The following is a 23,591-nucleotide window of genomic DNA, read 5'->3' as shown; positions in this document are numbered from 1 at the left end:
TTCCACAGATATATGTTGAAGCTTTGTTTGGCTAATTTTATTATATAGCATTCTTTCAAATAGTTTGTAGACTATACTTAGAAGTGCAATTGGACGGTAATTGTGAATCGTTAGCTTTCTCTGGTTTTAAAAATAGCCACGATTTTTGCTCTTTTTAGTTGATGAGGAACATTTCCCGTCTGAAGAATGCCGGAGAAGAATTTTGGAAGCCATTGCCTAGTAAAATTGCCACTGTGCTTTAGTTTTTTTTTAACTTTAGTTGTATTATAATAACCAAAATTATCTACTCGAGTTTTTGAAATCAAGATTTTCAACTGTCTCAGTCATTTTTGCGGTTGCTAGATCCACCATCGGGCGCCTCCCCAGGTGGCGGATAGGGAAATGCCTCCTAGATACGGGTGGTACCGAGAAAATAAAATGATCGGGGTGAACCAAAACTAGCACATGGAAATGGGAAGCAGCATTTTCATTGCTGTGTTAAGGTGTAGAAGATTTTTTTGGAACAGTTTAATACGGCCACTTTTAGGCGACAATGACCATATTATATCGATACGACTAAAATACTGTGATGAGGAAGGCAACAGAAAACCACTCCATAATAGAATTTTGACAAGAAAATGACTTCGTCGTTACAAATACCTGGTTTTAACTTCCAGAAAATCACCTATACACGTGGAAATTCTCTTAAGATGGACAACAAGGTAGAATGGTACGAAATAAAAATGGATTACATCTTAATAAATCACCGATTTCGAAACAATATTAAAAATGTCAAAACTTAGCCTGGCGCTGATATAAACCCAAATCATAATCTACTCTGCTCGAAAATACAAATTAAATTAAAGAAATTAACAAAGCCAACTAAACCTAGTAATATATATTTCGAACCCCTTAGAAACCCCCAAACATGTGTACACATATCACAGCATATAAATAGAAAAATAAACAAAATAACCAATATGCCAAACGGAAACAAAACCATCAACGAATGTTGGTACGACATACAAAACTCGATTTGAGAGGAAGTAAGAGAGTCTTTGAAACCCCCTCAAACATTGCCAAAAAATGTGTACAACACATACTACCTGTGACAACCAGTTAGACAGAGGTCCCAGTATACTGAAATTATAAGTAGTAAAAGCGATACAGCAAGCCAAAAATAATAAAGCACCTGGACCAGATCAGATCCCTGCTGAGTTACTTAAACTTTTGGACGAGAACACCAGTACCTACTTAACTACCTTCTTTACCAAAATTTACAACGAGGGAATAATACCAGATGATTGGTTGGAGTCACCGTTAATTTACGAAAGAAAAGGAGGCCCACTAAATGCAGCGATTTTAGAATAATCAGTTGGATGAGCCACACACTTAAAATATTTTTACGAATTATATAAAATCGAGTATTCCTTCCGTGCGAAAGCAGAATGTTTAATAAGCAGTTTGGATTTATAAAATGTCTAGAAACTACGGAGGCACTATTTCGTATGAGCGTTCTCTTACTAAAAAGCTCTGAGTTCCGAAAGAACGTTTTTCTTATTGTCATGCATTTAGTTTTTCCACCCCTCTTAAAATTTCGAATTCTTCTGTGTTGGTTGATTTGTTCAGTCTCACTCGTGCTTTTTATGGTCTGCGTTGCTCCATTAGATCAAGTATCTCTTCCATCATTCACTCGTTTTTGCGATTTCTTTTTATTTTACTTGCGACTACTTTGTCAGCCTCGACTATAGCTATTTTATTTTCTCACAGGTTTCCTCTATGCAATTTCCTTGTATGTTTCTCAAGTTCTCGTTGATGTGCTTACTGTATTTAAATCTAAGCTCTTCATCTCTCAATAATTCTCTAGTATTTATATTCTCTACCACTACGATATAAGACTGCTAAATTACTTCAATCAAGTAGCCTCTATCCAAATTGGAGATAGTCGTACTGAAAAACTACCCATCAAACGTGGAGTACGACAGGGTTATGTTTTGCCACCCAGTCTTTTTATTGTGTACTCTGAAGAAATCTTCACGAAGGCTTTGGATGATACACAAGAGGGAGTAAGACTAGGCGGAGAAGTAATCAACAACATCAGATACGTTGACGATACAGCCGTTCTTGCACAAAATTTACAAGATCTCTAAACATTAGTAAATCTAGTCAGTGAAGCAAGTTATCGGAGAGGCCTTAAAATTAACATTTCAAAGACAAAGTGGATAGCGATTGAAAAGATTAATATGGATCAAGGTTTGCTTTCGCTTAATGCGTAAACAATTTTAAATATCTCGGCAGCTGGTTAAATGTAAATTGTCAGTCTGGTAAAGAGGTGAGATATGAGATGAGAGATTAGATAATAGCTAGTATGGAAATATTATGTAAGCTTTTATGACCTAGGAAGCAGTTTTATGGAACAGAAACCTGTCAATACATATTTGGAAAAAGGTCCTGAAATATTATGAGTGGTCTATCCTGTTATATGGTTGTGAGACATGGACATTAAAAACCACAATGCTTAACAAATTAGAAGCATTCGAATTGATGGATCCTAAAAATATCCGTTTTAATAATTATATAAAAATTTTGAACTGTGATGAATACAATAGCTGAATAAATAAAATTAAAGAAGCGAAAAATGTTTTAAGAAAACCGGGAGCCAAAAAAAAAACAAAGCACTATAGAATGGTTTGTAAATATGATGTAATTACAATAAGTGGTAAAAAACGACTGATTATACCAGTCGACGAAAATTATATTATGCTACAACTAATGAATTATTTGATATAATTCATAATGCATACTTAGAAATTGGGCATGGCGGACGCAATCGTATGGTTTCCGAAATAAATAAACTTTATTGTAATGTAACTAAGGAAACAATAATGGTTTACCAACATACCAACGACTTTGTATGCAGTGTCAGAAAAAGAGTAGTAACTTAAAAGTTAGTTAGTTTTATTGGAAAGTATAACTGATTCAATAAAAGAGAAGGAAATAACTATCAGAAGAGCTGCAGCGGAAAGTAGCATATTAGGCAGCCAAGGTTACAAGCGTTGTCAATTCAAAGGTGGTTGTAAAAATAACAAGAAGTGTGCATGTCGTACAAACAATAAAATTTCTAATTCAAAATGCCATGGTTCACTATCTTGTCAAAATAAAAATGATTAGTTAGTCTTAAAAAGTTGTTTTAAATAAAAGATAACATAATAAAAAATACATCATGGATAATTTTATTTATTTATCAACATTTTCCATTTGCTTCTGGCCCCTCTCTTTATTGACCGATTATTTATGAAAACTCTAATTTTAAGTTATTTTTTTACAACATTGGCCAATAGCTAATGTCATTGTCGGTAAAGGCCGGACATTGTCATTAATAACCAGTGAAAATGGACATTCACGACAATGTCCCGTCTTTAACATCAATGTCCAATATACATTATTATCCATATAATGTTATCCATAACATATATATATATATATATATATATATATATATATATATATATATATATATATGTATATATGTATATAATATATATACATACCTATATATATATATATATATATATATATATATATACGTATATATAATATTTATGTATTATATTCAAAAAATAGGAATATTTAAAAACATTTAAATTTATTTTCCGAAATTTATGTTTCTATAAAAATATTAAGCGGAATAACGAACTAATAAGTATAGTTTTAAGACTAAATAGTTACTGTTTAATATTTACTTTAATTATTTTACTAAAATTTACACACTTTAAATACCTACATACCTAATCAAATTATAGTGAAATAAAATATAAACAGCAAACTTTTAGTAAATATTATTTAACATTTTAAAGAAAACTAAAGCAAAATTGTTCCTTAATGATAACCATTAATTCGTTTGCATACTCTTATTAAGTAGTTACTCCAATGAATTCAAATATTTTAAAACCAATTTCTATACTAATTGTTCCTCTTACCATACGGTTCAGTCGCATTTCAGCGTATGTTCAGACTGTCAATCCCATTGGTTCATGTGCCACACTAGGACAATGCGAATAGGCCTCCTCCAACTACGAGTTTAATGTCTTCCATTAGATTCAGTCCTGCTACGACCGTTGCCTTGAAAAGCACGTCCGGACGGCTGTTGTTGCGTAGTCACTGAGCACGCTGCTCATTTTTTAACGGTTTATAAGTTGGTTCAAAAGTTTTTCAAGATATTGGTTTATTTCGATTCCCTTTTTGATATTGAATTCGTGAATGGTTGATGGTTAATTAAATTTATTATATTAGGTAAGCAGTTTGTGAACAGCTATTTTTAATGACAGATCAGTTGGATGATGTTTTATACAATTAGTTTAACTGAGACTTAGCATATTTAGATATAATATTACCAATGACGTTTCTAAATTCACATAAACGTTCGATTAACTTTTTAGAAATTCTCCAATTTTCTAAAAGAAATATCACAGTGATAATTATAAAAGCTAAAAAATTTACTGTTTTTCGATATATAGAATTGACTATACGGACAAGAAATTGGAAAACTAAGATACGACCCCAAATAGATTTTGAAAATACAGTGCGAAAGTGTTTTAGCACTAAATAATCAAAACAAAACAGTATAACTCAACAAAGAATAAGTATGTTCTTTATTTATTTAGTTGGGATTTCCGAAATGTCATTGTAAAACAAAACGTTTAAAACATCCAATTGATATATTTTTAGGTGTTATTGTCCTAATGTAAATATAACATAAAGCACAAAGCTCTTTTAATTTTTCAATGAGTGTAGGTAACCTGACGTTTCGCTTAAACATAAGCTTCTTTAATAGAACGATAATTTGAAACTAATTATTTTTGTGACTAACTGCATTTTCTTTAGAGTTCTGCAAACATCTATTTGTTCGTTAAGAATAAAATTTTTATTTATCAATTTAATTGAAAATTTGATATATATATATATATATATATATATATATATATATATATATACATACAGTATTTTGAAGTTTGTAAACATTTATTTCCTAGCTGAGCGCTTTCGGCCATCTTCAGAGCTATAGTCAAGTTTTTAAAAGTATCACTAGTAAAGAGAGATCACATTTTAGTAGAAAAAATGTAGAATTTTCTTTTAAGCTATTTTTATGTTAAAATATTACTTGAAAAAAAACACAAAATGGCATGAAAAATGACACTAGACGCCACAAAAAACACTTTCAAAAATTTGATTATGGTACGGGTGTCAGAACCCAACCATTTATTGGAGTTAAAGCAGCAGATCGGCTGGTGATTCAGGTTTTCGTTGTCTATCGTCACTCCTTTATTTGCTCATTCTAAAGTTCACAACAGATCTTCTAGAGCTAAAGTAAATAGCTTGGGTGAGATAGAACATTCTTGTCTAACCGCTCCCTGTAGTTTTATCTTTTCTGTTGTTTCTTCTGATTCTTCAGGTTGTCAGTCCATCTAGTTGGCGTCCTCTGCTCCGTATTGCTTCTTGCATTGGACTTCACTCTAAAATACATTTTGTCCATCGGTTGTCTGATAATCTGGCAACGTGTCCTACCCAATTCCATTTTAACGACGCGATTTTTTCGATGAAGTCTGCTGTTTTTGTTCTACGACGTATTTCTTCATTTTGGGATTCGGTCTCTCAGAGAGACACCCAACATCTGGCGCTCCATAGCCATCTGAGTCACGCAAATCTTATTAACTACTTTTTTTGTGAGTGTTAATGTTTCCGCTCCATAAGTGAGTATAGGTAACACACATTGGTCAAAGACTTTCCTTTTGAGGCATATGGGTAGATCCGATTTAAATCTTCTTAACGTGCCCCATCCCTAAGGACATTGACGATTATCGTGGCCTATTTAACTTTATCTGCAGCCGTTCTGAAAAGTTCTATTGACGTTTTCCCACTCCATTGTCTCTTCCCACTCTTTTGCCTTCCACCTTCCCTTGTATGACCATCCGCATCAATTCGTATTTCTCGTTTCTTAGTATGTGACCAAAGTAGCTCATTTTTCTTTTCTTTATAGTGTTGAGTATTTCTTTATCTTTTCTCATTTTTTCATTAACTTTTTTCATTTAAATACATTTAAATAGATAGTTTAATTTATCAAACGCTGCCCAGGCGAATCCTATGCGACGTGGGAGATCACATGTCTGGTTATCTCTGCCCAACCAAATTTCATGTCCTAGGTACTTATACGATGTAGTCCTCACAATATCCCTTCCATCAACAGCAATATTTCGATTTAGCACCAGATTAGTCATTATTTGCGTCTTGTTTTAGTATGTATATATACATATATATATATATATATATATATATATATATAGATCTAGCGGTTAATGAGAGCTCCGTACTAAAACGGTATTATACTAACTCCAGGCGAATATACACCGTGTATATTATTATCTGGGTAGCGCTTTATGTGGACTCCGACCAACACGTCGGATTAAGTGGACTCTGTAATACGTTAAAACACTTTTGGGATCCGTATACATTTCTTTGCGTACCCAACTAAACTCCTCCGATGTTGCCAATAATTTGATTAGTCGTAGATTTTTAAATTTTACAGCAGGCACGTTTTGGAACTTCAAATTTATTTAAATATCAATCAATTTAGTCATCGAGAAATTTCACAAATACGTACTTGGTTAATGTAGTTAAATATTTTAATAATTATAATTTATATTACTTGCTTTAATTATAGATAAACTGAAATTAGTGTCTATTATAAACTTTGAATAGGCAAGTGTCCATGTTTATGTACTAGAATTTTTTTTAATACATTGGCACTGAAATATTTATTATATTATAAATGTACTTTCCGATGTTTCGATTGCTATAGTGTATGACTTACAATATTTGTTTCATCAAGCAGTAAAATTTAAATTATAATAATTTATAAATCAATCTTAAAATTATAATTTTTTACTGTCTAATTTAAATATTTCGATTTTTTAATGTAGGGAATTCAATATACTACTATACTTTAGATACACATAAACACATAGATATAATATTTCGGTGTCTTATGGTATAATTTTAGCCAACATATCTATTACAATTACATATAATATGTTCGGCCTTATCGTTTTAAATACTTTGTCGCTTGTGCAAGCTATCATTGTTTTCAATGTTAAATCATTGTTTTTTGTATCTTGCGTTGTCAGGCATATAATTTTTAATTTAGAAGTACATGTATGTATAATATTCTTTTTTCTGTCACTTGGTTTAAATATAGTACACTTACATTCTTCTTGCTTATTTATTTTTATTCGTAATACTTATAAAGTATGTAATAACGTACCCGTTGTTGCAAAAATCAACAACGTGTACGAAAGATATCAGGTATTAGGGGTAGTATTTGTCAATCGAAATGCCGCTTACGACATATTAAATTAGAGAAAATTTCTCCAAAAATTCTATGACGTCCCCTTAGATAAAAACATCACTTGTTTTATTCACAATCTAGATTGAATTGCTCTCTTCTGTTGATTCGCTTGTATTTGTTTTTCATTTTGTTGATTTTAAGTAAAACATTTTTCGTGTTCTCTTCACTTTGTTGAAGATGTCGCAGACGGGAGAGAGTTTCTTATGAGATCAATATCATTACCATATGCTACAAGTGCTTGGTACTTTGGGCCATTAATGGATTGCATTTTAAATAGGCGATTTCTATTTTAGTAAGCTGTTCTTTAATTTTTTGAATATTTGAATTGAGAATCTGTATATTATTCGACTGTTTTATAACAGTGTTTCTTGTGTTATAGAATATAGTGCTGTTTATATAGTGCTGTTTAATAATAATAAAGTTCAAGCAACAATTCATATATGCAATAACTTGGTACTGATATCTCTGCTCCTCCATACCAGGTAGCAGTCCCGAAAACATTAAAACTGCTACACTCATGCTTCCTATTATCCAACGATTAGCCAGTCCAGGACTATACCCTTATTATGGTACTAATATTGCTGCTGTCCCTTATAAGTGAATAAAATATGCAAGGAAGGTTTTGGCAATTTAATAGGATTTTTTATGTTAGAATATTATTACTCCGAGAAAGTGAAAAATATCTATTTGTTATACGGATTTAATCTATAGATGAAATATTAGAATGATATTAGCAGCAAATAATATGGCAGATAATATGCTGGAATTAGCAGTAGCATGTACTAACAGTGGCCATACCTAGTCCACTGTTAGTACATGCTTTTAGAAAAGAGAAAGCCAACTTATCCAATTTAAAAGCAGACAAAATCAATTCCAAATATGGATCGTAAGCCAATCCCTTATGTAAAGACTCTAAAATAATAATTAGTGAAACTGTAAGCCAACAGCATAAAGTGCTGGTACTAGATATACAAGTAAAATATGAAATAAAACCAAAATATCGAGAAGAGTCACAAAAACAATTAATTGACGTTAACAAGCGACAAAGTAGTTCAATTTAGAACAGAAATAAAAAAAGAATGTGTTGGAATATGGAAAAAGGTCATAATGAAATTTGGAGAAATGTGTCAAAAATTATTAAAGAGGGTGTAACTAAAATACTTGAAAAAATCTCAGAAAATTGACTTAAAAATTGGTAAATATAGATAGTCAGACGATGTTTAAGACAATATAAAAGACAAGAGAAGATTATATAAGGAGGGACAAGAAAAAATATCAGAATAAGATTATCAAAAGTATCAAATAGATAAAGAGGAAGCAAATGTGCGGTAGCACAATCTAAGGTAGCAGCGCATGAAACGCTGTACAATGAACTGAGTACTAAGAAAAAAACATATACAAAATTGCTAAAAGTGGAACAAAGAAAACCAAAGATTTTAATCAGATTAAATGTATACGAAATAAATACATTAAACTATTTATGCAAGGAAAGGATGTAAAAAATAGCTACAAGGAGTTCTTTAACGACCAATTAAACTAAGAGTTTGAGAAAGCATCTATAGAGGCAACAGAGACAGTAATAGCAATGGTGCCGAAAATGACGACCGCGGAAGTAATTTAAGAGCTACATAAGATGAAAAAAGAAAAGGCATAGGTCCTGATGGCATCCCTGGATATATATGATCAGCATTAGGAAAATCAGGAACAAGTTGGCTAACAGGACTATTTAATAGAATTTTGAAAGTAAGGCGAATACCGGATGAATGGAGAAGTAGCATTCTAGTACCTGTATACAAAAACAAAGTAGATGGTAAACTCTGTACAAACTATAGAGCCCTAAAACTACTCTGTAACACCATGAAACTATGGGAGAGAATAATTGATAGTAGGATACAGGAAGAAACAGAAATATTCAGTTTAAATTCATGCAAGGCAAATCAACAACGGATGCAATTTTTATCATAAGGCAAGTAATGGAAAACTAATGTTAGAACAAGTGAGGGTAAGACTGATAAATTTCATTTGAGAATAGTATTGCATCAGTGGTCAGTGCTAATCCCTTATCTCTTCTAATTAGTGTTGGAAAAATTAACGAAAACATGTCAAGGAGATATTCCTTGGTGCCTTATGTATGCTAACGATGTGGTGTTAGTAAGAGATAAGGAGAGATAATTGAATTAATGTTTGAGACAATGGAGATGGGCGCTTGAGCAAAAGGTCTAAAAATAAGGCAAACAAAAACAGAGTATTAAAGTGTGCATTTAAAAACCAACTTCAGCTTTACTTTAAATCAGGTTATATTTATTTATATAAGTTAATGAAACCAATAATAAAAAAAGGAGCTGATTCCAAACCGATAATTTTTATTCAGAGATAAAAAGTATCTCATGATTAATTGAATATACAGAATTATCGATATAACTAAGTGAGAAACTTGTTGAGAAATACGTTTTAGAAAAAAAAAATTGTGCTAGTCTTTTTTGACATTGCTTAGGCCTTTGCTAAAGTATAGCATGGGAGTTTAACCTACAAATAGTATACCTATTAGAGCCTAAACTAAACGAGTCCAAATTAATTCACGTCAAGTTTATACATCTGAAAATCTAAAACATTCAATTTACAAAAAACGATGTCTAAATACCTTATGCATCTTTCACAATTACCTGTACCAATGAGACCTGTACTTGAGACTTCTATAGTATATTAAAAAAAAAGGGAGGAACTAAATTATCAGAAAATGTATCCGCAACTCCTATAGTCATTAACTTGGTACTGATATCTCTGCTCCCCGATTTCAGTAAGCAGTCACCAAACCATTAAAACTGCTACATCCATGTTTCCTATTATCCAACGATTAGCCAGTCCAGGACTATATGCATTATTATGGTAGGTACTGATATTGCTGCTGCCCCTCATAAATAAATAGAATATGCAAGGAAGTTTTTGGCAATTTAATACGGTTTTTGTGTGTTACACTATAAATTCTCCGAGAAACTAAAGAATATCACTATCCGCTATCCGAATTTAATCCATAGATTAAATATTAAAATACTATAGAATAATGCTATTACCAGCAAAAAAAACGGTATAATAGTAACGATAAAACCAAATAAATATTTATTAACAGACAAAAGAGATGATGTAGAATAGAGCATATAATGCAACAATAGACCCATAAAATTTTGAAAAATTGGGGCGTTTTAGATATTGCAGATAACGTTGTCACATAAGAGATAAAAGGGAAAATTCAGGTAGCAAACTGATATATGTATCACCTCATAACACTTTTAAATCCAGATATGTAATGCGAACTACTAAAATCAGGATATATAAAATAATGTAAGTAAAACTCAGGTATTACTGAGATCAGGATTGCTAGAAAAGCCCTCAGAAGTGTTTTACGACCGGGAACTAATGCTAAGGTCAAACAGGTATATAAAAATTGCACCGTCGTACAAGAAATTAAATCTCAACGCTAAAGTTATTGTTTTGCACTTTGTCTTGATTTGTGATCTTATTCATAACATAATTATCTATTTCTTTCTACGACGCTCAATCGGCTCTTATTTTATTTTTTCATTGTTTGTGTTTTACTTACGTACGTAGATTCTTATTTTTTTTACTGCGGGATGTATTTTTGGATTTAATTTTTTTGCTTAAAACGTAGCAATTGCCAGCTTGTATTCTGTTGTTATTCTCTTTTGTAGTGTTTTTGTTAAAAGTGCTTTTAAATTCCAAATATTTAGACCGATGAAACATTTCAAAGTGATAGCCATATATTTTTTTATTATCGTTGATTTGGAGGACCCTTTTTTGCGCTTTTTTCTATTTAATGTATTAATGCTTTTTGCTTACCAATAATTATTTTCGCTACTATATTAAACTTATCGTCGAAGGTCCGTATAATATGAGGACCTTAATTATTAAACTGTGAGATTTTCTGTATTTGCTTTCCGGGAGATGCTCTCCAAAACGATGGTAAACACGATTGGAGACAGGGCATCTTCCTGTTTGAGGTCACTGGACATTTGAAAGTAAGTTGGCAGTTACTTTTCTTATGTATGCCTAGTTCTTCCATAGCATTTTAGTTACAATCTTATAATTATATCATATGTTTGTTGAAAATCTATAAATAACTAGCTTAATGTTTTTTTTTATTCCCAACATTTTTCATTAAGTATATAATAGTGAATATTTGATCAACGGTTCATTGAATTTTCCTAATTTCGCATTAATCTTTCCTAATTTCACATTTGTGGTTGCTGGATGTCAAAGAAGACACCATTTTCCATAGCGGGTACTATGATTCCAATGGGGTAAAGTACAACCTACATATTTGTTGCCAAAATTACTTTGCTGCTGTATCGAGTACCGTTTACTGGTATATGAATTTTGTTACGAATTTATACTGTGTGCTGAACTTTATTAAATCTTTTACCGCGAATTGAAAAGCATGTTTTAACCTTTATTTGTAACATTTTTCGTTACCGTTTAGTGAAACATTATACGTTTATCTAAATAAGTATTTTTGCTTTACATTGATATTTATGTGGCAATTAGCTGTAAAGTTCTTTCCTGTCGTGTCATATTTTCTTGATTTTTTTGTAGACAAGCGGTTTAGTTTGTGTAATATAATATCCCCAATTCGTTTCATAATATATTGTTTTCAAAACAGCTGTTAGGCGAGTTCATTCACTTTTTAAAGCACTTTGATTTTTAATATTTTGACCACGCATATTTAGGTTTTCCAATATTTGCGATTTGTATAATCTTTATGTATATAATTATCTGTTTATTGATTTTACTTTTTAAATAGAGTTTGGAATGGAATCTTCCTGTTTGAAATCAATGTACATTTGAAAATAAGTCGACAGTATTCTTTTCTGTAATGGTATTTCATAGTTTTATTCTTATGATTATATCAGTCTTTGTTTAAAATCTATAAATAACTAGTTTAATGATTTTTTTTGTATGTATTCCCAACATTTCTCATTAACTGCCTAATAGTGAATAATTGATCAACGATTTATTAAGTTTTTCTAATTCCACACTAATATTCACCTACTTTATAGTTCACCTATTTACTCAATCGTTCCAGGTGTATTAGAAAAAATACTGTATATCCTAATTATTAATAGAGATATAGCTTATATATAGCTTATAGCGCTATAGTTTGTGCAGTACATTTTATTATTCCTTTTGTGTATGGGTATACTTTTCAGCAAGTTGGTACTTGCTCTTACTTCTAAATTGACAGATCAGCTGTTTAACTGCCTGTACTAAACTTTCTTTTTCATTTTGCAAATATATATAAAATTCATAAAAATCACTCTGACATACCGATGATTGAAATATTGGATACCCTATACTATTTAATCAACGGAAATACTAAGATCACACGGAAAGAATATTATGGGTTATTTCTGGTTTCGTCAAAATTTAAACTGAAATTACTAACAAGAAAGTGCTCTCACTTCCACATGTTGAAATTGATATATAGTACCAACAGATGCTAGTCATATACCATCAACACTAATAAAATGGAAACTATCAAATTAATGTCAATTTCATTTAATCAAATGTACTAACCTTAAAAATGATCATTTAACTAAACACACCTCAAAAATATTTACAATAAATTAAAAATAGCTTAAGCGTTATAAAAGTAACAGAGCAGCAAAGCTCACAGCATAAGAATAATAGTGCCTCGTACTTTTATATAGAAATTTGTTGACAGACAAATATTTATTTTTTTATATACTAGGTTTTAAAAAAAATGTACTCAAAACAAATAAATATTATCTAACAAGTGTTTTATTCCAGTTTCATATGAAAGCACCAGATCTTAGATATTATAAATTTCGTCATAGGTGCAAATTTGAATTGAAAACCAACTCATAGAGCATATAGTGAAATATAAATATCTTAGCCCTCTATTGCCCCTACTTTTTTGTAAACTTGTTTGTTTATAAAATGTTTTAATTTGTATATGTGCTCAAATATCCATTTACAACAACTAGTAATTTTTTTAGATTTTTTAAATTTCGTTTGGGAAGTGTTTTGGGAGTGTTTAGCAAAAACTAACGAAACAAGTTATATACTTATTTATTATGCCATTCAAAAAAACAAATATTTGTAGTTGTAAAACATAAAGCAACTTTACATTTATCGCACATTACTTTAGAAGTATTACAGCATCCTGGTTTTTTGCATCTTCCCTTTTTTTCAGAAATTACTGGCCTTTGGTCAAGCCTAACTTCCTTTGGTAGTACAATAGCAGTAGATCCTCTCCTCTGTTTTTTTACAATTTCGTTCTCAATTTCACTGAGCCTGGGACGTCCTTTGTTTTTGATCTGGTCAGTTCTTACTAACAGTACGCTACATAAGTGGGACTTAAACTGTAACAAAGGCAACTGGTTTTTCTTTTTAATTTCAAAGTAATCGCAATCACGAGGATGCAACAACCAGCTGTTAACAACAGCTAAATCCAGAAGGTGAAAAAATATTTTTAGATACCACTTTTTAGATCTTATGTCTGTTCGGTAAAGAGCAATTAGTGAATCCATAAGATCGACACCTCCAATAAATGTATTATAAAATTGCACTGAATTTGGACAGCATACAATAATTCTTGATTTTTGTTTTTTATCCCACCTCTTGACTAACGAAGTAGGCTCAGAACCAACAAATGTACTAAGCAAATTAACCGGTTTATTATCGTACCACTTTAACGCTGTTTGTCTTATGCCATTTACTGTAGCGTGCTTTTCTTCTACAGTACCTCTGCCCTGTTTCTTCATATTCTTGTCATCAGAAAAATGGCAATAAGGCAATCTGTTTGGAAGAGCAGTTCCCAAATATTCCAGTCCACGTTTTTCCATTTCAATCTGCAACTAAATGCTATTGAACCAGTTGTCAAAATATACTTTATAGTATTTGTTTGGTTTGACTATCTCACACATTCTTATTACTACATTACCGCTGGTGTCTACATTAGGTAAATGAAGAGGATGTTTAACAGTTCCTGTATATAATTCCCAGTTATAAACAATACCATTGCTATCACACAAAACAAATGCCTTGTATCCCCATTTTTTGGGTTTGTTCTTCATATATTGTTTTAAAGAATGTGCCTCTGTGAATGGTATCATTGGTTCATCAATACACAATTTTTCACTCATTGGAATACTTTGAAAATTTTAAACTAAACCGTTGATGAACGATTTAATTTTGTATAACTTATCATTATTGTTGACCATATTTTCGTTATTACTGAAATGCATTTTAGTTTTTATTTCTTCCCAGCGATTCCTAGATATAGTATCGACTATTTGAGCAACACGTGTTTCCTTCTGCCAAAATGATCTTGTCCTTGGCATGCCATATATTGACATCAGTAGAACAGATCCAATAAATTGGTTTAATTCTGTTAGTGTCATATTCAATGGTTTATTTATATTCTTTTGCAGTGCATACAAATTACTTTGTTCTATTATGTTTTCCAGCATATTGGTAGATATCATCTTTTTAAAATAATGTAGAGGGGATTCCGGTTCTAATAATTTGCATGTTGGTAAATTACCTTTCCATTCTGGAATTGGAAATACTGTTCGGGAACCACTCTTCCACTGAATGTTTTTTACGATCATTTTTGACCTTTTGAGCACATTTTGTTCAGTGTGTTTTTCTGTTTTATCGGTATCGCCCTCATCTTCATCTTGGTCTAAATCTAAATGGGTATCCTGGTCTAAATTTGCTTCGTACAAATCGTCTTCATTTTCCATTTTATTTGATCCTGGATCGATTGATATCTGAGTACCTGGAAAATTCATTATTACTTTCTTATTATCACTATCAAAGTCAGAGTCTTTGTATTCCTCGGATATTTACTGCTTTTCCCGTAGAACGTCTTTGTATCCATCTTAAAGAAATAATTTAAAATAATATGGTCCAGCGTGGATTCAAAGCAACATACCTGTTTTTATCACAGTACTGAAACAACACAATAAAATAAACAAATGTCAACGGTAATCAATATCTAAATGCTGATATAATGCCTCTGTATGTATTTTTATATAAATTGTACACAATTTATAACAATAAATCACGATCGAAAATACAAACTAATAAGGCAGTCATGTCCATTTGACATATTGTTAAACATTTCCATATAGGTTTCATCATAGGTTCACAAAGTGTATTAAAATTTATAACCAAATGTTGTCTGAAATTAACAGAGGGCATACTAGAGTCGGAAATTGTTTTAAAAAAGTTTTCTGCATCAAAAACTCTTTTGTTGCCTTAAGTACACACGGGGCTATAGAGGGTAAAAATAGCTGTATCGAGCGAGGATAAGGTTATTGATGAGGAAAAAAAGACCTATCGCTGAGGAAGTGAGAAAGTAATTGGCAAACGCAAAGAGCACTTTAATTACATTAAATGAAATATGCATTACAATCTATTATGACACACATATCTTGATACACATATAACAAGACAATTAATAAACACGTTAAGAGAATATTAAGAAATAATAACCAAAATTTAATTTTTAATACACAAAAGAAATAATGATATACAGAAGATACACAAATTAAAAAAACGTTATCCCCTTATTGTACGCAAGAGAGATACCTCTAGGAAAAATCAAAACGATCGAAAATATATACCAAAACAACACAATAAAAGTAAAAGTAGAAGAAGAACTAACCGACCCTATTGAAGGTGACAATGAAATAAAATAGGGATATTACCTGAGTCCTCTATTATTCAACCTGATTATGGATGAAATAATAAAAAATAAGAACTAAAAATAATCTGCTGTACAGACGACGCAATACTACTCTTTCAAAGTGAAAATGATTTACAACGTATGCTGCACCAATTTCATATAACCGCCAGAAAATTTAACATGTTAATTTCCCCAAAAGAGACAAAATGCATGGTTACAACAGCAAATTTACTAAGATGTTAATTGGAGCTGGAAGGTCATTATAATAGAAGAAGTGTTAGAGCTTAAATATCTAGGCATCACATTATCTAGCTACGGAAAGCTCGAAACTAAAGTGCAAGACCCAGTAAATAGAGCAAGCAGAGCCACAGGCTGCCTAAATGAAACATTATGAGAAACTAAAAATATCGGAAAAGAAACGAAAGGCAGAATTTACAAAACAGTCATCAGACGAATAATGACATACGCGGCAGGAACAAGATCTGACACAGAGAGGACAAAAAGGATATGACACAGCAGAGATGAAAACACTTGGAAAAATTGATGGTAAGACACTATGGGATAGAGCTAGAAGTACAGATATACGACGTAGATGCAAGGTGAAGAACATCAAGAACTGGTTAAGAAATAGAAGAGTAGAATGAAACGATCGTATATGCCGAATGACAACAAATAAAACAATAAAGACGGCAAGAGACGGTTAACCCATAGGAAGACGATCAGTAGGACGACCACGAAAACGATGGAAAGGCAACTTACTGGAGGCACATTGAAAAACAGACAGAGTTATGTCTATATAAAAAGAAATAGTAGAAGAAGAAGAAGATACACAGGATAAACATTAAAATAGTTGCAAGAAAGATAAAATAAATCAGTCATATTAATGTAGAATAGCAGAGGACAGAGTGTTTAGAGAAAATAATGAATGTCATATTAATGTAAAATAGCAGAGGAGTATTTGTCATAGCTTTGGACAAGTGCCCAATTGAAAAAAGAACACAGGTCGTTCAAAAAAGACGGAACTCTAGAAAGAAAATAGAATAGATTAAAAAAAATAAAAGCATAAACATGTGTTTTTCTACTTTTTTAATATTGAAGATACGTAAATAGAACATTGAATTAAAATGTAACCTTTGATATCTGTGATAAACCCTCACCTGAACAGTGGCGACGATGTATGTAGTTAAGATTGTTTACACTTATTTTAACTTTTTTTTTTATTATCTATATATGAGTTGTGACAGATATCACAAACTTATTTATTTTCCACAAAGAGGCTCTTTAGAACCTAAAATTATTACTATACAAATCTGATTTGACATATCTTCAAAAAGTAATACACGGCATGTAAAATTTAAATTTTTAATAAAAAGTAAAAGATTACGCATTACTTACGGGGTTTAAAAAGCGAGTGTTTAGGAAGATTGAAGTACTAATAAGACCACCGCAATCGGGCATACCCCGGGTAATGATTAATTAATTAATCGGCTAATTCTTCAGTCACCCGTTTAATATGATTTTGTCAAATTGGTCCTTTTTAGGACCAACTATTCTAATAACATATGTCTATAACTGTTAAGGGTATATCTAAAAATCAAGAAACTTTACTTTACTTAAACTTATCAGACATATGAGCTAAACACGAATCTAACTAATTTCTAGTATAGGAAATACATATAGGGCCTAACCTAGGATATTTGGTATATAACTGATCGCTGAAAACCACATTATAGATATAGACATACTATTTCTATCGGAAAAAGCTTTGAGCTTGGATCTACTATCTACATATTTAATGAAAAATAATACAAATACCGACATTGAGCATCTGAGCACAAAGCTTATTACGAAATCTGGACCAAAAACACTACAATGGCTTATCCAGATGATGAACAACTGTATTCAAATTAGGAGATACCCAAAGTCTAGAGACAAGCCAAAGTTGTTACCTTGCTTAAACCTGGCAAAAACTCCAACGACCACAAAAACTATTGGCCAATATCTTTATTTTGTCAGCTATTCAAAGTAATGTACATCACAAATACTAAATCAAAGATGGGTACGAATAATATCGGGTATCAGTGGTGGTATTTTTCAATCTAAATGCCGCTTACGACACCTTAACTTACAGAATATTTTTTCAAAAACTATATGGTATCCCCTTAGATAACAAACTCACTTATATTGTCTGCGTATGCCTACACAAGAGAATATTTTTTGTATCACTCAATGGTAAGAATAGCAGATGAAGAACGGTCTCGCTTGGGGTAGCATAAAGACACCTACACTGTATAACATTTACACAAACGAACGATCCATACCGGTAGATACTAGGACTTCTATTATATAGACGATACACCTATTATTGCACAATACAAATAAACTATAAATCAATTTTCAGCCAAAACCCCTGAAAAGCTCGTGTGTGCTCCTTCAATTTCCCTAACATAGACGCTTTCACAAAATTGAACATCCAATAATGTCATGAAATTGTTGAACGTAGACTCCCTATAAATTCCTTGAAAATAGTTTGTATCGCACGGGGTCAGTCACAGATTATTGTTTAAAACTAAAAGGTAAATTGAGGACCAGAAATAATATTGTTCGCAAGCTTGTTAGCTAAAAATGAGGTGCACATCCTTCCGCCCTTAAAACATAGACGCTTGCACTATATGCATCTGCTGCCGAATATACCACTTTAGACAAATTAACTATTCTTTCTTTTTGTGCACACTACTACCAATTTTAACACAAAAATATCTATTGTAGCTCTTAACCATATTTATTTTGAGATAACCTTTTATCGAGATATCATATGTAGTACACAAATAAGACCAGAACTAAAATAATAAAAAAGCTTTATACAAGATATCGCAGAAGATTGGATGAAATAAAATTACTTTTTATTAATCGGATGCTTACATAAAACGTACATAGACATACTCACGTAAACAAAATATATTAGGAAATTTCTGTAATTAAAAAAAAAAACATCGAGTTCGGCATTGAACTAATAAAATTATATTAAATAAAAGAACAACATTTTTAAAAATGCAGAAAAATAAAATTTCCTATGCAAGCGAATATTTCATTAAATAATAAGCCCAAATCCTTTTGTATCTATATACCTGTTTTTAAAGAACCAGTTCCCTTTTAGTACGTAGTTATACCAGGTAAAAAGATATCCTCTGTTACTCAGTGTAATGCGTATTAGATTGCACTGTCTACGAACAGTAGATAAAAATAAAGAGCCCATATGAACCGTTCAGGGTATGTGTGGAAAATATACGGTTTAATCACACAGTTGCCAAACTCTTAGAGCTTACTTAAACCGATAAACGTATGGTTCAAATATACATTGAAGAAGATCTGTACGACCCCTATAATATATACACGTGAACTAAACGATATACATTTATGATACAGGGGTATTTACGGGCTCCAAAAAATTTTTATAAATTATTAAACTATACATGTTGATGAATCGACAGAACCAATATTATGGAATGGTCAAGTGAGCTCCGTATATCGGTATCCACTTGACCACGGAGCTCAATTGAACCTGAATTTTAACATGGGCGGAGTCCACTTTATGCCGTAGATATATATATATATATATATATATATATATATATATATATATATATGTACTTAATGATTTTTGTATATCGATTATCACCTCTATTGTTGCTTAAGGATGGCCCAAATTTCTATGGAGTCAAATGCCTTCATGTAATCTACCATAGCTATCCAGAATGTTATATTGTATTCCTTTGATTATTCAAGTGTTCTTAATAGATACTTGTATAATAATATGAGCTATTGTGCTATAACCTTTTCTTAATACTGCCTGCTTTCGAGGCTGATAACTATACAGTTTGTTTGTTAGTCACAATGTATTTATCTTCGCATATGAGACATATCTCATGTAACTTATATGAGACTGATAATAGGCTAAAGGGTCTATAGTTTTCTAATTTATATTTATTTTTCTTTTTAAATATCAGTGTGATAAGAAAGTTTAACCAAGCTGTGGACACTTCACTTATTTCTATACATTTATTTAAAATTATTTTTAACATTTTTATTATGTGTTGTTCGCAATTCTTTATCATTTCTAATACTATTCCGTCTTCACCTGAAGCTTTTTTATTTTATAGCGTTTCTTATTTCGTCCTCTGGCATATCTTCAGGTCTAGCATTTTTTACTATGTTTCGGCGCCTTTCGTCTTTACCTGGTGGTGGTATTGCTTTTGACTCGTATAATGTAGTAGTAGTAGTATAATGTAAGTAGTAGTTTTCTATCATGATGGTTATTTTTTGGATCTCGGTAATTTCTCTGTTTCCATCATTATTTAGTTTAATAATTAGATTTCAACCTTCGTTTGTTTTCTTCTTCCAGTCTGTTATGCCTTTCTTTTCTTGTAGTGTTTCATTTAGCTGTATTATTTTGTACTTCCTTAGGTAGTCCTTGGACTTTTTATAAATTATTTTGTTGATTTCTGTTATTTCTATTTTATTAAGCGTTGGTCCTTTTGCTATTGATATTACACTATTCGTTAAATTTTTATTTAGGATTTCAAGGTTTGAATCATTGTCTACTCCTGCAGTACGTTCTGTCAGCTTTTGTTCGTATTCGATTTTTCTCTGTATTAGTTAAATTTATTTTGCATCTTTAAGTAAGTTCGAAAATACTTTGTTCTGCTATTACATATTAATGTTAGTATGTTACAGAACATAATTTACATGAAAACATTTTACAAACTTTAAAAATACATATTTACTCATGTTTCTGCAAATTTTCGTCCGTGCGTAAAAACTTTTTATCAATATGATCCCTAACGATATAAAATTCAGTCTTTTGGTTATTCAACCATAATGCTCTCATAAACAAGATTGTTGTTTATTATAAAAAGGTAATGTTTAACATATCCAGTTACAGTAACAATTAAGCATAACACCTTTTTCTCCTATGTACGCATGTTATTGACGAAATCTGTGGTAGTTTTCGTAGTACCTCATTTTTATTTATATTATAGACTGCGGCAATTTCATTTACCATATTCTTTAACTATTATTCAACTATTTTTTCTATTTTGTCTACAAAAAGTGTGCTACTGCTACAATCTGCTACTGTTTACTTTCCAATATTTTTTTTATTAAAAACACTTACGGAAGCATAATTTTTACTTTCCTTGATTGTCATAATTTTAACTTTAGCAAAAGTCTTCTATTTGCTTGTGCCTTGCGAACTTGTTATCCATTTGTTTGGTAGTCTCCAGATTTATGTAAAGTCGCACATAAGCATTAAAAAAACATACTAATAAATATTCAAAAAAGTTTGCAAGACTATGCGATTTTGGGTTTTTAGACTAGACAATTGATGAGATATCTATATATCGATGTTGTTCTTCTTTTTAGTTCTCTAGTCTAATTTTCTTTGTTAAAGTAAGAAAATTTCAAAACAAAATAAACGATGATAAAAAAAAAGGTATATAATCAAATTTTATCAATTTTATTATTTATAAAGATGCAGGGTATTAAATTGGACACTGTTTTAAAGTAAAATGAGTCAACTCTTGTAAAACATTCGTAGAAATTTTGGAATTCTTAGTGTTGTTATTAGATGGCATTGTAACGTCTGTTAATAACTATTTTTATAATTATTGTCCTATGACGGGAGAGATTTTGTTTAGATTCAGAGAGCAACTGCATATGTCGTTCTGATGAGACCTAAATAGGTTGAAATACGTATAAGCGGCTTGTAGATGCCCTGCAATCAAAATTAAATCTTATACCGTCTTTCTGTTTTAGTTCTTTACTCTGTTTTGAGTACCAGAAACTAAATTCACTAAGAATTTTTTACCGCGATGAACGGCATGTGGAATGCAAATTTTATATTCCCTTGCCGACTAATTCATCAATTTGTCTGCTTTGCAAGTTTTAGAAAGCACAGTGGTAAAGATTTGAATTTAGTTTCGTCATGTAGGAAATCTTAGAATTCCTAGTATTGTTATTAGATGGCGTTATAACGTCTGGTATTCATTATTTTTAAAATTGTTTTTATAATTATTGTCCTATGACGGGAGAGATTTTGTTTCGATTCACAGAGCAACTGCATATGTCGTTCTGATGAGACCTAAAGAGCTTGAAATACCTATAAGCGGCTTGCAGATGCCCTGCAATCAAAATTAAATCTTGTACCATCTTTCTGTTATTCGTATAAATGTTTGTTAATATTTCAATATATGGATCTTCGGTAGTAGAACGTTTTAGTGCACTTTTAACAGCGCAGTTGTCTATGCTGCCACATTTTCCTTGAAAACAAATGCTACAAAATTCATTAGATTTCTCAATTAAAATTTTCAATGTTAGTAGATGGTCACATTTACTAAATTCTTTTCTAAAACCGGCTTTTTCTTGAGATTGGTTTCCATTGAATTTTGTTGATAACCTATGGTTAATATTTTTGTAATTATGACGTTAAGAATAGTCATCGGCCTGTAGTTTGTATGTCTTTTGTTTCTTATTTCTTTAACAATTGTTTTGCTAGGGTTTTTTAGAAGTTTACTAGGGACTTTATTATTGACCATTTCCTTTAGAAATAGCTTTATTTCTGATTTACTGGTTTCAGCTTGGAGTTTTGAGTTTATGTTCTTCACTTTCTATCTATTTCCTTTATGTGTTTCATCTGGGTGTTTCGTTTTATATATCATGGTGTAGAAAGCTTTAATTGTTTTTCCAATTTTGTATTTAATGTTTTTCTCTACTCATTTTTATGTTAAATTCTATTAATTTCGGTTTCTTCTAGTTCCGTTTTTTGTCGTGTTATATTCCTATTATTTTAGATAATTCCTTCTATAGTCGCCTTATAATTTAGTTTTTTTATAGTCTCTTTAGTTTCGATATATTTAACTTATTGAATTTTCTGTTCTTCATAATTTTTTTTTTATTTTATATAAGTGTTTTTATATTATCTGATCTCTATGAATTTTTTGTCCTTTTTGCTACTTCTGTTGCAGCGGTCTTCAGTATTGCGATTAATGTGCCGTTTATTTCATCTTCATTTCTGTTAATTGTTTGAGATATTTATTTACAAATAATAAAAATACATATCGAGTTGTTCGTAATTGTCCATCACTCTTTTTTTTTCATCTCAAATTTATTCGAATAATAAATACAATGACGCGCTTTCTTTTTAATATATATATATATATATATATATATATATATATATATATATTTATATATATAATATATATATATATACATATATATATACATATATATATATATATATATATATATATATATATATATATATATATATAAATGTGCACTCGTAAGTGAATGGGATGTTATCGGTCTGGAGATAAAAAAGACAAGAGTTGTGCTACTTTATCTATTTATTGAAGACGTTTCGCCTATTGTTCAATAAGCATCATCAGTTCATCTAAAAGAGTGTTATTAGCGATACAT

The 23,591-nt window shown here is 31.0% G+C and overlaps 1 protein-coding gene across 1 annotated transcript in view; it reads left to right on the top strand.

Moving 5' to 3' along the window:
* The first annotated feature begins 4,089 nt into the window (after positions 1-4,089).
* Ntan1 (N-terminal amidohydrolase 1) overlaps positions 4,090-23,591 on the top strand; it is a 245,208-nt gene continuing 225,706 nt past the window's right edge. Inside the window, exon 1 of the mRNA XM_072534734.1 lies at positions 4,090-4,272. The gene's annotated coding sequence lies outside the window, so the exon portion shown is untranslated. The remainder of the gene's footprint in view (positions 4,273-23,591) is intronic.

This window comes from Diabrotica undecimpunctata, chromosome 6 (genome assembly GCF_040954645.1).
Source record: "Diabrotica undecimpunctata isolate CICGRU chromosome 6, icDiaUnde3, whole genome shotgun sequence".
Taxonomy (NCBI): Eukaryota; Metazoa; Arthropoda; class Insecta; order Coleoptera; family Chrysomelidae; genus Diabrotica; species Diabrotica undecimpunctata.
Note: the sequence above shows the minus strand (reverse complement) of the source record. Positions and strands in the feature narration are given on the sequence as shown.